The 15,404-nt window shown below is 27.5% G+C and overlaps 1 pseudogene; it reads right to left on the bottom strand.

Moving 5' to 3' along the window:
* Positions 1-14,034: 14,034 nt before the first annotated feature.
* LOC107846857 lies at positions 14,035-15,179 on the bottom strand (annotated as a pseudogene).
* Between the last annotated feature and the right edge of the window lie 225 nt (positions 15,180-15,404).

Genomic DNA, 15,404 nt, shown 5'->3' on the forward strand with positions numbered 1-15,404 from the left:
TATAGGAACTGAATAAATATTGCATATATACTGAATATTGGTATAAATTTGCATAAATACTTCATATAATATTGTAACTACTGTATAGGACCTGTATATGAACTACATATAGCCTGTGTACAGGCTGTGTAACTACTATATAGGACCTGTATATATACTGTATATAAAGTACTGCATACGAACTGTGTAATTTCTGTATAGCACTTGCATATATATTATATATTAAACTATATAACTATTTTATATTACCTGTGTCAACAATGTGTTAAGTTTTATATTTTGTTGGTATAAATTTGCACAAATATTGCATATAAACTGCATATAACCTGTGTACATATTGTGTAACAACTATATACGACCTGTATATAGACTGCATATAAAGTACTACATATGAACTGTGAAATTTTTGTATAGCACCTGCATATATATTGGATATTAAACTATGTAGGAACTGAATAAATATTGCATATATACTGAATATCAACTTTGATCAACATAAACTAATATTTCTGCATCAGTTGTACAGAATTGTATCAATTACCAAAATATATAGTATTCGGCATAACATTTCATAATAAGAATCTCCGAGTGTATCAACACAAAACAAAAACAACCCTAAGCATTTCAACACTAAAATATATCTAACAACAATGCTTCAAAGACATTTCTAACTAAATTTGCTGCACACCATCCTTTTTCTTCAACAATTGACTAGTAGATTCATCTTCACTAACAGCACATTGGCTTTGTTTCTTCTTTCCATAATCCCACAGCAACACACCATACCGAGTATGAATAGCATCAATATCATCTAGATGATTAGAAATTTCAAGACCATCAAGCAAATACTTAGCAAAGGCAGCAACAAATACGCCACAGTCCCTGTAAACATAATACATCATCAGTATAATTGAAAAAAATATGTAAAAATAAGCAATTGAATGTGCATTCAATAAATTACGTGTTAGCTTACGTTGGCAGTCCATCAACAATACGAACATCAAAAAAATTAGCCACTGAAAGTCCATCGCTCCTACTTTTCCAAAATCTAACACAAAAAGGAAAGTGTGGAATTAATTCTGAATACGCTGCAACTGATTTCTGAACACGAATGACATGTCTTACACCATGCATTGAATCATACACATATATGCATTGATCTTTAAAAGACAACCTCGCCAAAATCCAGTGAAACTCCTCAGCAAGATTAATTGGGAAAAGAACATTGTCAACGTTATTCCACGGGATGTTACATCTCATAAAAAATCAAGCATGTACTCAACGATTTGATGTTCTTAAGTGATAAGTGTTACATCTCTATTGTTCTCCACAAAACGCTTATACAAATTCTGAATCAAGCAGTTAAATCAACAATCGGTGGTTGTAAATTTAACTGAATCACAAACATGCCCATTATTTGACTTCTTTTGCAAATAGTAAAAGATAACATCAATATGCTAAAAATACGAACAACAACACCACGTTAAAATGCTAAAAATCAATACAGAACACTAATTTAAATCATATAAATACAAGCTACTTATATAACATGCATCATATCAACTACTGCATACAAACTGTGTATCTACTGTGTAGGACCTGTATATATATACTGAATAGCAACTACTGCATTTAAATTATTACATACTGTGTAAACACTGCATAGGACCTGTATATACATTGCATATTAAGTGTTGCATGTAAACTGCACATAAAGTACTGCATAAATAAATCATAGAACTTATATAACATTTATCATATACAAAAATTTAGTAGTCCAATTAGATTATCACTATCAAGTACAAAAATAAAAGATATATAACCTACTTAACTAAGAAATTCATTACTTACTAATCAGTTAATGGTACTCCTGGATATGCCAATGTGAAGAACCACTCTTTCATTTTAACAATATCAACTCTATAGTCAAAATATTTTTGGAGAGCATTAACAGAATCAGAATAAACAGGCCTGAAAAAAAATGTTACAAAAATGATAATATATGATAAAATAAAGTAAAACAAAAAGAAATTACAAACAGAAACTTACATTTGTTTAACGCACAACGATCTCGTAACAAACCTGTTAAACTTTAACGTTACTTTCATATCATCAATTCGCTTCGTAATACTCTTCACAAAAGGATGCTTTATAGACAAGACATGTTTTCTTGACTGACCATTCTCTACATACTTAGATGATTGGCCTTCAACTTTGCCACAACCAGAATTAAATTTTGACAAAAATAGAGATTCACATACTGTCGCTGGCTTACGTAATCGGCAAGGAATATCAGGTGTTTCATCCAACATAACAGGCGCAACCATCATGTTTTCCTCAATACCTTTAACAGTATCAGTTGTTGCAACACTCTTATCGGGTTGAGTGAACTTAGAAATTTTAGCATCTGGAATTTCTGACCAGTCAAGCTCATTTTGGCTAACCACTGCCACATCACCTTCTTTTTGTATCTTTTGATCACGAAAAGGTTGAGTAAATTTAGACACTTCAGAATCAGTAAAATTAGATCAATCACTATTAACTTGACTATTTCTACCCTCTCCTATATCCTTATTTTCACCTGAGCTTTGTGTGAACTTCAAAAATCAAAATCTAGAAAATTCTTCCAAGCACCATCCTTTAAAGTTTCAACCACAGAATCAACATCGACATGGCCACCTACACAATCACCTACAAAATTAACGTTCTCTCCAACGGCATCCACCAAATGCCCAATTACGTCACCACCTACACAATTTGTTGCTTTTCCTACATCATCCATCAAATTGTCACTTATATGATCCACTTTTGGTACAACATCATTTTGTTGTCCCACATTAGGTGGATCATTAACTTGATCATCACCTGTACCACCAATATTAGGTGTCTCATCGTCTTTTTCATTTGAGTTGTCACCATCGTTATCACCAATTGATATACCAACCTTTACAAAAACTATAAAATAAGTGCAATAGTGTATATAAGATTTCTTATAAAAATACGAGAAATTCAGGAAAAGAATACCTTAGGCTCATTCTTTATATCTAGAGCTCGAAAAATCAATTTAAATGAGGATTTCATAAACTTCTCCATCGAGGAAACTTTTTCCGTTAACTAAATATAAAAGAAAAAAGTCAACACATGAATTAACCTTCGACATACCATTTTAACATCACTTCCCAAAAGTGTTAATTCATTATCTGAGCTCGACTGACTACATTCATGTTTACTGGTGCTAGGCAAATCAATAGAGTGCACAACCACATCCACAGGTTTGAAATCAGGTAATTGAAGGATTATTTTTTAAGAACTGTCAGTGTAATGTTGCGCAACACAACCTACACATAAAAAACAGCACTCGGCATTTAAGAAGCACATTACAATTTAACAAAGCATATATAAATTACAATTTAAAACAACGATATAGCTGCTCTTGCCTAATATCAAAAAATACAGACTTGACCTCTTTATATGTTGGTCTATACTTTACAAACCAATTCAGTATACGTGGCACACCATCGCCCACTCGATCAGCAAGATGGCCATCAGCATAAGGACAATACTCATAAAACCAACACTGAAATACAAGAGGAAAACCAGCACAACGATACATAGTTTTTTGCTCATAAACCTTAGACTTCATTGACTCCAACATCAGACGAAAACACAATTTTCTCCAAGGAAATGTTTCATAGTTCCCAGATTCAACCAATAAGAAATCATTCTTAGTTATAACATAACTATATGTGACAGAAAAATAAAGAAATAAATGAAGAACAAAACAGAAATTTGTAAAGCATCTTCATCACATCGCCATTTTTTTCCATGAAACACTCTTCTAAATCAAACTTTATGACCTTGGACTTTCCTGAAAATACAACTTCATCAGCTTACTTTCTTCACTAACAGCAAACTCATTATTGTAATTTTCGGTACATTTTAAGCCGCTAATTATAGTAAATTCTTGTACGCTGAAATGTAACCTAGTATTATTCACTTTAATCCATATTTCATCATCTCTCTCACAAACAAGTTCCCTAAGCAACATTGCATGGATAAGTTGATTTTGAGGAAAAACATTTGGTAAAGATAATAAGTACCCAAAGTAACTATTCTTAAACAAATTAAGTTGCTTCTTGTCCAACTTAGATTTCAACTCAGTCACAATAGTACAGTTTGTATGCACACTGAGCTGACACTTGTAATGATCAGATGGACCAAGAAACAAATCCCAAACCTACAATACATACGTGTGCTTTTAGGTATAAATATTTCAAAAAGCTACACATATTACTCATACAGTGTTGCTAATTGTACACCGTTATAATATAAATAGTCAAACTATACACAGTTTTTATACAATCCTGATACACAAATAGTTGTACAGTCAATATACACTAAGTATACGCATATAATATAAATATTCAAACTTACACAATTCTTATACAACCTAATACACATATAGTTATACAGTAAATGTACACTAATTTTACTAATACAGTAATCATTACAACAGTGTTGCTAATTTTATACAGTTATAATATAAATATTCAAACTATGCACAGTTCGTATACAATCCTGATACACAAATAGTTGTATTGTCAATGTACACTAATTGTACACATACAGTATAATTATTCAAACTATACACAGTTCTTATACAATCTTGATGCACAAATAGCTATACAGTCAATGCACACTAATTTTAATCATACTGTATAAATATTCAAACTAGGCACATTTCCTATACAATCCTGATTCTCAAATAGTTATGCATTCAATGTACATTAATTTTACTCATATTACAACAGTCTTGTTAATTTTACACACTCACAATATAAATATTCAAACTATACACAGTTCTTATTCAATTCTGATACACAAATAGTTATACAGTCAATGTACACTAAATTTCACAAAAATCACAGCCCAATATATTTCATATACAACACTGACACATATTATATACATCAATAACACACATATTTCAAACATACACAAATTCTATACAACAAATGAACATCTATCAGACATAATTAATACATACAAAAGCACAAACAATGTACCTCAAAATCAGTTAATTTGGGTATTTTTTCTTCAAAGACACTTTTTTACTTTTCTTTTTGGATGATTGAGCATCATCTTCTCCGTCATTTGATCGATTCTTTTTTTTTTCATTTTTTTGGAGGAGCAAGAGCATCTCCTTCATCAGTCACAATTATCTTCTCCTTTTCTTTAGATGACTTACCATCATCTTCATCATTTTTTGAATCATTATTTTTTTTATTTTTTTTACGAATGATAAAAGGATCTGAATCATCACTCAGATCTGTATGTGCCTCTTTTTTTAGTTTTTTTTTTTATTTTACCATTGATTGATCAACTACTAATTTACCTTAAGGCCTAGTAATTCGACTAGGACTAGCATGAACATTCTTCAAATCCTTCAATCGAACTTCAAGATTTGTTAAATCTTCAAAATCATCATCAGGAGTAACGAAATTAGGATCATATCTTATACCTTTACCAGCTAATTTCGTATCAGTATTAACTTTTTTCTTCATTTTCAGCACAACAAACTTCAGAAAATCTAATCGCAAAGAACAGTCAAAAAGGTAAGGGGACTGTAGGTACCAGTTATTACCCTTTTTTGAGGAAAAAGACAACTGCTAGTGTAAACTGTAGATACAAATTTTTTCTTTTTTATCGGAAAAAGAGCAACTACAAAGAGCGCGTGTGATTTTTTTTATTTTTTAGCGTGTCGTTTATTAAAATAAAGGGCGCGTGTGACTTATTAAAATAAAGGGATAATAAATGGTATTAAAAGCAACCAAAGTATTACTTATGTCTAAAATGGAAAACATAGGTCATTATTGTCCATTACTTTTTTAAAAAGCTACGTGTTGTCTTTTTTCTTAGTATTATGACTAATATTAACACAGACTGAAAGCCCAATTCAATAATCTGAAAGCACATCCAAACTTTACTTTTAATCTCCGCCATCCACACTCTTTGATTGCACAGTCCATATTCATCCCTTCATATTTTCCTTTTATTTTACCCTAACATACCCTAGTTAATTACATCATGAGTTACATTATCCCAAAGTCCAGCCGCCAATCTCTCCTTATATCCTCTTCTTTCGCTCATCTCCTCCACCATCAAACCATGATCACTCCTCCACTGTCAAACCATGGCCGAGAATACCCATGGCCGTTACATTATCATCTTGCATTTTGCAAGAAAAGCAACAAAAGAGAAGAAAAAACTTCCTTTTGATTAAATCCGCCCGTTACATTAAAATCCATTTGAGAATATTCAATCTTATCTCTCTTTATTCTTTCTCCGTGTATATTTGTTGATTTTTGTTAGTGAATTTTGTTTTTTTTAAAAAAAAAATTGTTTTAAATTTAACAGTTATGAAGAGATCTCTGTCTAGATCTGTTGATTTTTGTTAGCAAAATTTATTTATTTATTTAAATTTTTTGATAAATTTTGTTTTGAATTTAACAGTTATGAAGAGATAACTTTTTATTTAGCAGTAATTTTTCTCTTGAGTATTGAGATGTTGTATTGTCGGATTTGATGGTATTTTCTTTTTGAGAAATATTACTTTTGAAATGAATGTTGATGGTAGCATGTTGATGGACCAATTTAGCTCTATCTATGACGGCGTTGAATCCTTAAAGTGATGATTTTTTTTATGGTTGAGGTTACTGTGAAAGGACAGAAATGCCCTTGGAGAGGATGTGTGGTTGTCAAAATATATGAAATGACAAAGTTGCCCTTGGCTAAGCTGGCAGGACAACGGTCTCTTGCCTGGTTTAAGTGACTTATATATATAAGGAAATTGAAAACTTATTTTTGAAATAGTAAACATTTAACTAGTGTTTGGTAATAGATTTTGAATTAAATTTTAAAAAATTATTTATAAATATAATCATAATTAAAAAAAAAATTCAAGTTAGATCATTTATTCAAGTTCTCAAAGATGCTTAGATCAATATTGATTTTTTGGACTATTACTTGCATAATTTTATTTTTTTATAAGTAAAATACTTATTCAAATAATATTTTGTAGACTCATATTTTTAAATCATTACTTTAAAATTTAAGATCAAACAAAAATTTACATTATTTTTTCTTATAGTTTATAAACAAGAAAAGTTTAAAGAGCTTATACCCAGTAATCTTTCTGGTTCTACCTTATGTAGCACACTAGTGTTATTTGGCCCGAGTCTGGACCTAAATTATCATTAAAATTTAGATGGCCCAAGTCTGGACCCAAATTATCATTAAAATTTAGAGTAAATTACCTAAATAAATTTATTAAATTGTTTGTTGCAATTTGTAGTAAAAAAAAATAATTTTCAAGTTATAGCAATTTTCATTAAAAGAAATAACTATATATATATATATATATATATATATATATATATATATATATATATATATATATATATATATATATATATATATATATGTATGTATGTATGTATGTATATATTTAAATCGTATCAAAATCATCACAAAAAAATAAAAAATATTGTTCTAATATAACTAAACATCAATATTCCTTCCTTAAATATAGTTACCATTTAATAATTGATATTAATCACATCCCACAAATTTCTCTTTTATCATTTTTTCTCCTTTTTGAAACACCTCAATTTATCTTCCATCTTCATAAACGTACATTATTTTTTTTACTACAAGATTATATTGTTTTAGTAAAAAATTTCGTAAGTTATTGTTGGTTTATGCATCTTTTGAGAATTTTTATTGAAAGAAAAGGTTCTCCAATCTGCACAGTAAAATAAGAAACAATACATACAAATATGAGTTGTAATAATTTACATTTAATTATGATACATTTTGGAGGAAGATGTGATTCTTCAGGTATGTTAAATGATTAGCAATTTGTTATTTCACATTCAAAATTTAAAGAATTCAATAGTTTTATTTAAAATCATTTAGAAAGAACATATTAAAAAAATTATATATATTTCTCTTCAATGATGTAATGTTAAAGTGTTTAAAGTTATACAATAAGTTGATGAAAATATCTTGAAACAGTAACCGATATAGTGCAACTGTGTATGATTATGGGTTGCATAATATTATCGAAAGTTATATAATGTTTGTTGTCAGAACAGGTAGGCCAAGAGAGTTTAGTATATACGGGATTATGTATGATGCAATTACAAACTACAATGATTTGGTAGATGCAATTGCAACACAGCTCACGATAGACATAATTTTAAATTCATTTGAAATAAAGTTCATAAGATAGAGGCCCACCAAGTGATCATGCACAATGACACAAGTGTGAAGGTCTATCTGGATTAAAAAAAAAAGTTGCTAATTTTTTTTGTAAAAAATCAATTGTATGTTACAACTAAGGATATATTGCTAGAACCATTACAAAATACCGAAGGATCAGTAGTTTATTTTGAAAAACAGAGTTCTGAAAAAATATTTTCAGAAATGGAGAACTCTATTTTTCAATGATTACGTTCGTTTAATACGTATTACTCTAAATTTCGAAGAAGTTGAAGAAGAATGCATTCAAAGTTTAAGAAGAAGTTGAAACTTGTCATATTTTTAATATTTTATGTTCATGGATATGATTTTTCTTAAATTTAATGATCATTTTTTGAAGATTTATAGCTATTCTTGATAGCTAATTATGACTGAATAATTTGTTTGAAATTGTTTTATCAGTTATGATGTTGGCTGAATTGTAATAAAAGATTTTTTATCATGAATTATTTACATTTTATTTTTATCATTTTTAATACTTTGTTTATATAGTTTCAATGTGTTGCAGGCTCTTTCATTATAATGGTAGAATTGTTTATGTATACTTTGATTATTAGTTGTGTAATAATTACACTAAACTGAAAAATAATTAAACTATTGTTAATTATATATGATAGCTAATGACATACGTGCGTTTATCAAGATAAAATGCAAATACGTCTAAAGATTTTTTCTCATCTACTGTATGTAATTTGAATTCAATGATTTAATTGTAAAATTATTAATATTACAAAAAAAAATAACACACAAGGAACAAAACATATACAATATTTAACATGGACTTAATAAGATTGTTTCATATAAAAGATCAAAAAATAAACAACACTAATATGAAACTTGATAACAAAAAAATCATTTAATCACTTTCCAATAAGTGACAAAACGTAATTAGTAAAGTTTAACACAACATTAACTGAACGAAACATTATTTGAACCTACTACATTTAAATAACAAAGAACCAGATAAAAACACAATAACTAAACAAAAATATCTACTGTAATCTTATTTTGTAACTGAAATGATCGTGTCCTTGAATTTTCGAAACAACTTTCCTAGATCTTTTGAAACCACCATGTTTGCTAGTAATATTTTCAGTTACTTCACTTTCACTGATTGCTTCATCATTCTGCTTTCGTCTAGCATAATTTCATAGTAGTGTACCATATTTGAGTAGATGATTTGAAGCATCAAATACTCTATTGAAAATATCAAATACTACATGGCTAACAAACTCAGCAAAGGCATATACAAACATACCACAATCACTGAAAAATAGAAATTAAAAAAATCATTTAGCAAGGAACATACATATTAACATAATTACATAAATAATAAAAATAATATTAACAAAAATAATATTAAGATTTGAGTCAAAAAATAAAAGAAAATATTCTGAAATCTAATTAAAATGCATGTCACTATAAAAAAAAAAGATTCAATATAAAGTTTATACCATTATAATACAGACCTCTACAGTTAATAAGTAAATTAACACTATATTTTTGGTAGAATTTTTGACATATAGAAGATAACAAAAATAATATTAAGATTTGAGCTAAAAATAAAAATAAAGTATTATAAATCTAATTAACATGCATGTCACTATAAAATAAAAAACATGATTCAATATAAAGTTTATACCATTATAATACAGATCTCTACAGTAGCAACTCAGCCCTATATTTTTTTATAGAATTTTTGGCATATAGAAGACAACAAAAATAATATTAAGATTTAAACTAAAGATAAAAAAAAATATTCTAAAATATAATTAACATGCATGTCACTATAACAACAAAAAAATGATTCAATATCAAGTTAATACCACTATAATACAGAAAAATATTAAGTCAAAAATTAAATTATACTAACCTTACAAACTTTTCTTGTTTTCTTCGTGTGAACATTCTTATCAACAACTTTGCCAACACTGATATTAAACTTGGACCTTGTAACTCAAATATTTTATTAATTTTTTATTTTCATCTTTTTATTTTTTGAGTGAAAATTTCTTCTTTAAAATCTGAATCTGAATCTTGTTCAATAACAACATTTTTTCTCTTATCAATTCTTACCTTGTGGAACAATAACTTTTTTAGATACAAGCATTCTTTGCATGTTCAATTGTGGTTGCTTCAATGATGATGAACTTTTTAAAAAATCTATATTGACCGATAAATTTTTGCTTTGATTATGCAAAATTGACTCACCTTTAGGTATCTTCTTCTTGTTCTTGAATAATAAAAATGGGGTAAAACACCCCAAATCAAAAGAGATCCTAGAAATATTAATTAAACTATTTTCTTGTAATAATCTAGCACTTCTCCTATTTTAAGTAGAATCAAATTTGATTTTTTTGAATATGTCTCAATGAAAAAAAAATAAGAACACTAATATCGGTAAACGTAACAGTCGATGAGATTGAAGTATTGAAAGTTGAAAACTATCAATTCCATATGCATGAAATATCAAAAGAAAAAAAGATTAATGATAAAGAAGAAAAGTCTTCTCAGTAAACTAAAACTGAAAATCGTGTAACTATAAAACTACTAAATTAATTATTAAAGTTAATAAAAGTCAAATATTAAGTATCATTGTAAAAAAAAATTATACTTATCATATTTAAGTCTTTGAATTATGAACAGATATTGTTACTCAATTAACATAATTAAAAAAAAATAGTAATTATTAATATCAAGAATCAAACTTGCCATGAGTATCATAAGATTTAATGAAAGTGATAAATACTAAAGACTATAAATAAGGATATATAATAAATATTAAAAATGAAAAAATAATTTTCTAACATTTTTTTTTAAAAATCTAACACTTAAAAAAAATTATTCTTAAAAGTTGTTATAACTTGCAATAATTTCTTAAGTCTAGTAATTATTGAAAAGTGTTGCTATAAGTCGTAATAAACAATCTAATAAGTTTATTTAGGATAACTTTTACTAAAATTTATAGATATTCTTTAAAATAAGGTTCAACTCTTGTTTCTTTGCTTGTGTGATAAGAATTTAATATTTTGTAAGGGATTCTAAAATATTAAAGTACTAAAAAGTATCTGAAATTTAATGGATAATATTTTTCTTTATTTATATGTTAGATTTTTTAGGAAGAAAAATTAAACAAATACATACAAGAAAGCTAGTTTCTATTTTACTATTTTTTTTTTAGATTATAATATCTAATGATTCAATTTTGATCTTCATCATAAACTATTTGAAGACAAATGTATTTTATATATAAATTTCAATATAGCTATTTATTAAGTAATTTTTATATTAAAGTGCACGTACATAAAATTAGATTCATTAATTATATTTTAAACAATTATTTTCGATTGAGATGGAATTACTATAATTTACTTTGGCATTTTTTAAAAGTATTTAACAATGAGAGTATTTGTTGTATTTAATCTTATAAGAAAACTTAATCCTATCTTAAATAAAATCTTTATTAATTGCTTATCTTTGTCTGCATGTACACTATAAATTACAAGAGAAAAAATTAATAAATTACATATCTAATCGACAGATAAAAATTTAAAATATCAAGTTTTAAATAGCATCAATAACCTATAAATAATATTATAAGAATAATATTTTAATTTTGATAACTAAATCTATATTAAGATATAAACTAAGTGAAAAAAAATTATTATTACGTGTTTATAATAAATTCTCAAAAAAATTATGTTTAATTAATTCAGTATTGAAAAATTAAAAATTAGATATTCAAAAGTATATGAAAATTTAAAGTTAGCGTGTCTTTTTTAAAATATTGATTAAAATTCATAATTTTTTATGAAAACTGAAACGCGATAAATGATTTAAGATAAAAAATTGATCAATTACAAAGATCCATATATGAATTGTTAAAAGGAGAATAATGGCAAAGTATAGCCACAGATAAAATTTTACATTATCAATTTGTGATGTGAGGACTGACTATCAAGAATCTCCATTTTTTCTTACCAGACTCAAGTGAATTGATATTTTATGTAATAACAGAATTTAAAATAATATAAAATAATTATAATTTGCAAATATCGTAAAAGTTAAAAAATATTTATATTTTTATGAATTTAAAGGGGTAACTCGGTGTACTAAAGCTATCGCTATGCGCGGTGTCCAGGGAAGGGCCCCACCATAAGAATGTATCGTACGCAACTTTACCTTGCATTTCTGTCAGAGACTGTTTCCAAGGCTTGAATTATGAATTTTTATGAATTTATGAACATATAATTTCTTTGGTTATAGCTAGAAATATATTTATTTAGAAATTTAGATACCTTTCTTCCTTTTCTAATATTGTCAGTTCGAGTTCTTCTCTACAACCAGGAAGATGAAGGAAATAGTCATCAAAAGGATCAATTAGTTTCCTCAAGTCTTCTTGTCCGTAATGAAAAATATATAATTTTATTTATAATTTCATGAGGCAAGAATTTATGCTAGTTAAATGTTGTGTTTTAAGTTTAATTTTATATTAAATTAAGAGGAAAATAAACTCATCAAAATAAACATCAAAAATCAATTAATTTTTTATTTACACTTTATGCTAAATAATATTAATTCTCAATCAACCAAAAAAAGAGATTTTAAAAATAGTTTGACCTTATTCATATCACTGCCTTAATTTTTAACATTATCAATAATTTTAATTTTTAGTATATTAAATATGTCAAATATTTTCACTAGCAATGAATAAAATTGTCCACACAAAAGTTCTATTCATATAATAAAAAAATAATTTAAAAATATATAAAAAACATACTCAATTCGACAAAATAAAATATAACCCCGTACAATCACTAATTTTAACTCCTTTCTTTTACCTCTTTTTTTATTTTAAAGGTATTTGTACAAACTTATTTCATAAAAAAAAATTATTAAATATAAATACTAAGAAAGAAAAAAAAGGCGATGAAAGTTCTCTACAATTATAATATATTTTTTAGTTTTAAATTACTTTAAATAAAAACTCATATAAAATATTAATTTTTAATACTTTTTAATATTTTAAAGTTAATTAAATAATCTATTTTGATTAAAAATTAACAAAATTTAGTCAAAATCAAAGCTTTTGATCTTTTTGTCGGATAACTATTATTAAAATTTTGAATAAATAATGTCATTGAAAGATGATTCATGAAATATGAAGTAAAAGTAAAAATATAATTATTAAATGTTTGACGTTTATATTTTGTAATTAACTTGATTAAATAATATGTAAATATGAGAAACAAAATACTAGAATGAAAGCTTCAAAGAATGATTTACCGATTAGGCTATGCCCTCCCCTTAATTTCCCTTCCTTTACTCCTAAATATTTTTTTTTTCAAAAGAAAAAAATAATTAAACAATAAAAATTACATTTCATAACATATGCATCAAGTGCAAATATTCATATGGTAAAAAAGAAGAAAAATAACTTTATCTTTATTATTTAAAATGTCACAATTTTAAAAAATTTAAAATTAATTAAAATTATTATAATAATCTTGTGAGAACTATAAAAAAATTGATATTCTTTTTATGTATAATAATAATGTTCATATGATACTACTAAAAAAAAAAATCTGTTCATATGAGGACAAAAGTTGAAAGAACATAGAAATATTACTTTCTGAATTAGAAAAAATAAAAGAAATTGAGTACCGATAAAAGTGATAAACCATGGCCAAAAAGTTTGGCGCAGAACGGATAAAAAATTAAAGTTATGTATATTTTGACTACAACAATACAACTACTACTAAACTTTAAAAAGAATTTAATATCCGGCATTAATCCAACTGGAATAAAAATAAAAAAAATAAAAAAAAAGGAAAAAATACAAAGAAAACCGGAACCGGTTCCATCATCTTTTTTTCCTGAAAACAACTTCCGTATCCAAACCGAACCCATCAACGGTTCGAGTCTGAACCAACTCAGACCACTTGAACAGTTTCTTCAACGGTTCAATACTATACAAATCATTCGCTGAATACTTATCCGCCCGTTTAGATAACGCCACGTGTAATACACAAACCCCGCCGGGCTTCAGCGTCCGTTCGATCTCCGCGACGAACTTCTCCGGAAAAAGCGCGTGATCAAACACGTTGGAGAATTCCAGATCAAATATCTGATCATCGAACGGTTGGTTATGAAAATCGCCTTTTACCACTAATGGCGGGTAGGGTACCAGGTCCATTCCGATTGAATCCGGTATCCCGACCCGTTTCAACGCTTCCACTTCCTGACCCATACGGGCACCAATGCAGAGGACCTTCGATGAGTCTGAGACGAGCTTTCTGGTTTTGAGTTCGCCGAAGAATTTTGAAAAAACTTGAATTTTCCGATCCCAGTCACGTGTCGTCCATATTTTACGGAGTTTTGGATTGAGGGTTTTGTTAAGCTGTTTCTTGATGTAGGAATCGTAGGTGGCATATCCGGGTCGGATTTTGAGATCCGAATCGGATTTTAATGTTGTGGCGGAGATGAGGGCGGAGGAGGAGGATCTGTTAAAGAGAAAAAGGAGGATTGGTATTGATATAAGGACACCAAAAAAGATGAATTTGGATATCGTCATGAATGGTTTTGATGATCATATATTAATATCTTTCATCGTTTGACTGTGTTTATATATAGTATTATATACAACCATTATGGATAACTGAAAACTATGTATATGGGCTGTTTGAACCGCTCGCTTTCTAATAGAAAAAATAATTAGATGGATTCCGGGAAATTCAGACCGGAGGATGAGAAGAACCTAGAGGAAGAAAAAAAAGGTTAGAGGAGAAAAATATGAACACTTTTAGTGCGTAAGAAGCATGCATGCTGACCGGTGCTTCTCGTTGCTTGCTTTTATGCGTTTTGGTGGTAGTGTACTCACGCGATAATAACAATGTGGTGCCACGTTAATAATCCCAATATGGATTAGACCCCTATTGTTTTAAAAGTAATTTATTCACTTTAGTTGCAATATAAAAATTTAAAAGTACTCTTCGTTTTTACTCTTGCCTAATTTTAAAAAATTAAATTTTTACTTCTACTAATTATTTTTAATAAATGAAAAAAATAATTATTTTTTGGAT

Source organism: Capsicum annuum, chromosome 11, assembly GCF_002878395.1.
Source record: "Capsicum annuum cultivar UCD-10X-F1 chromosome 11, UCD10Xv1.1, whole genome shotgun sequence".
NCBI lineage: Eukaryota > Viridiplantae > Streptophyta > Magnoliopsida > Solanales > Solanaceae > Capsicum > Capsicum annuum.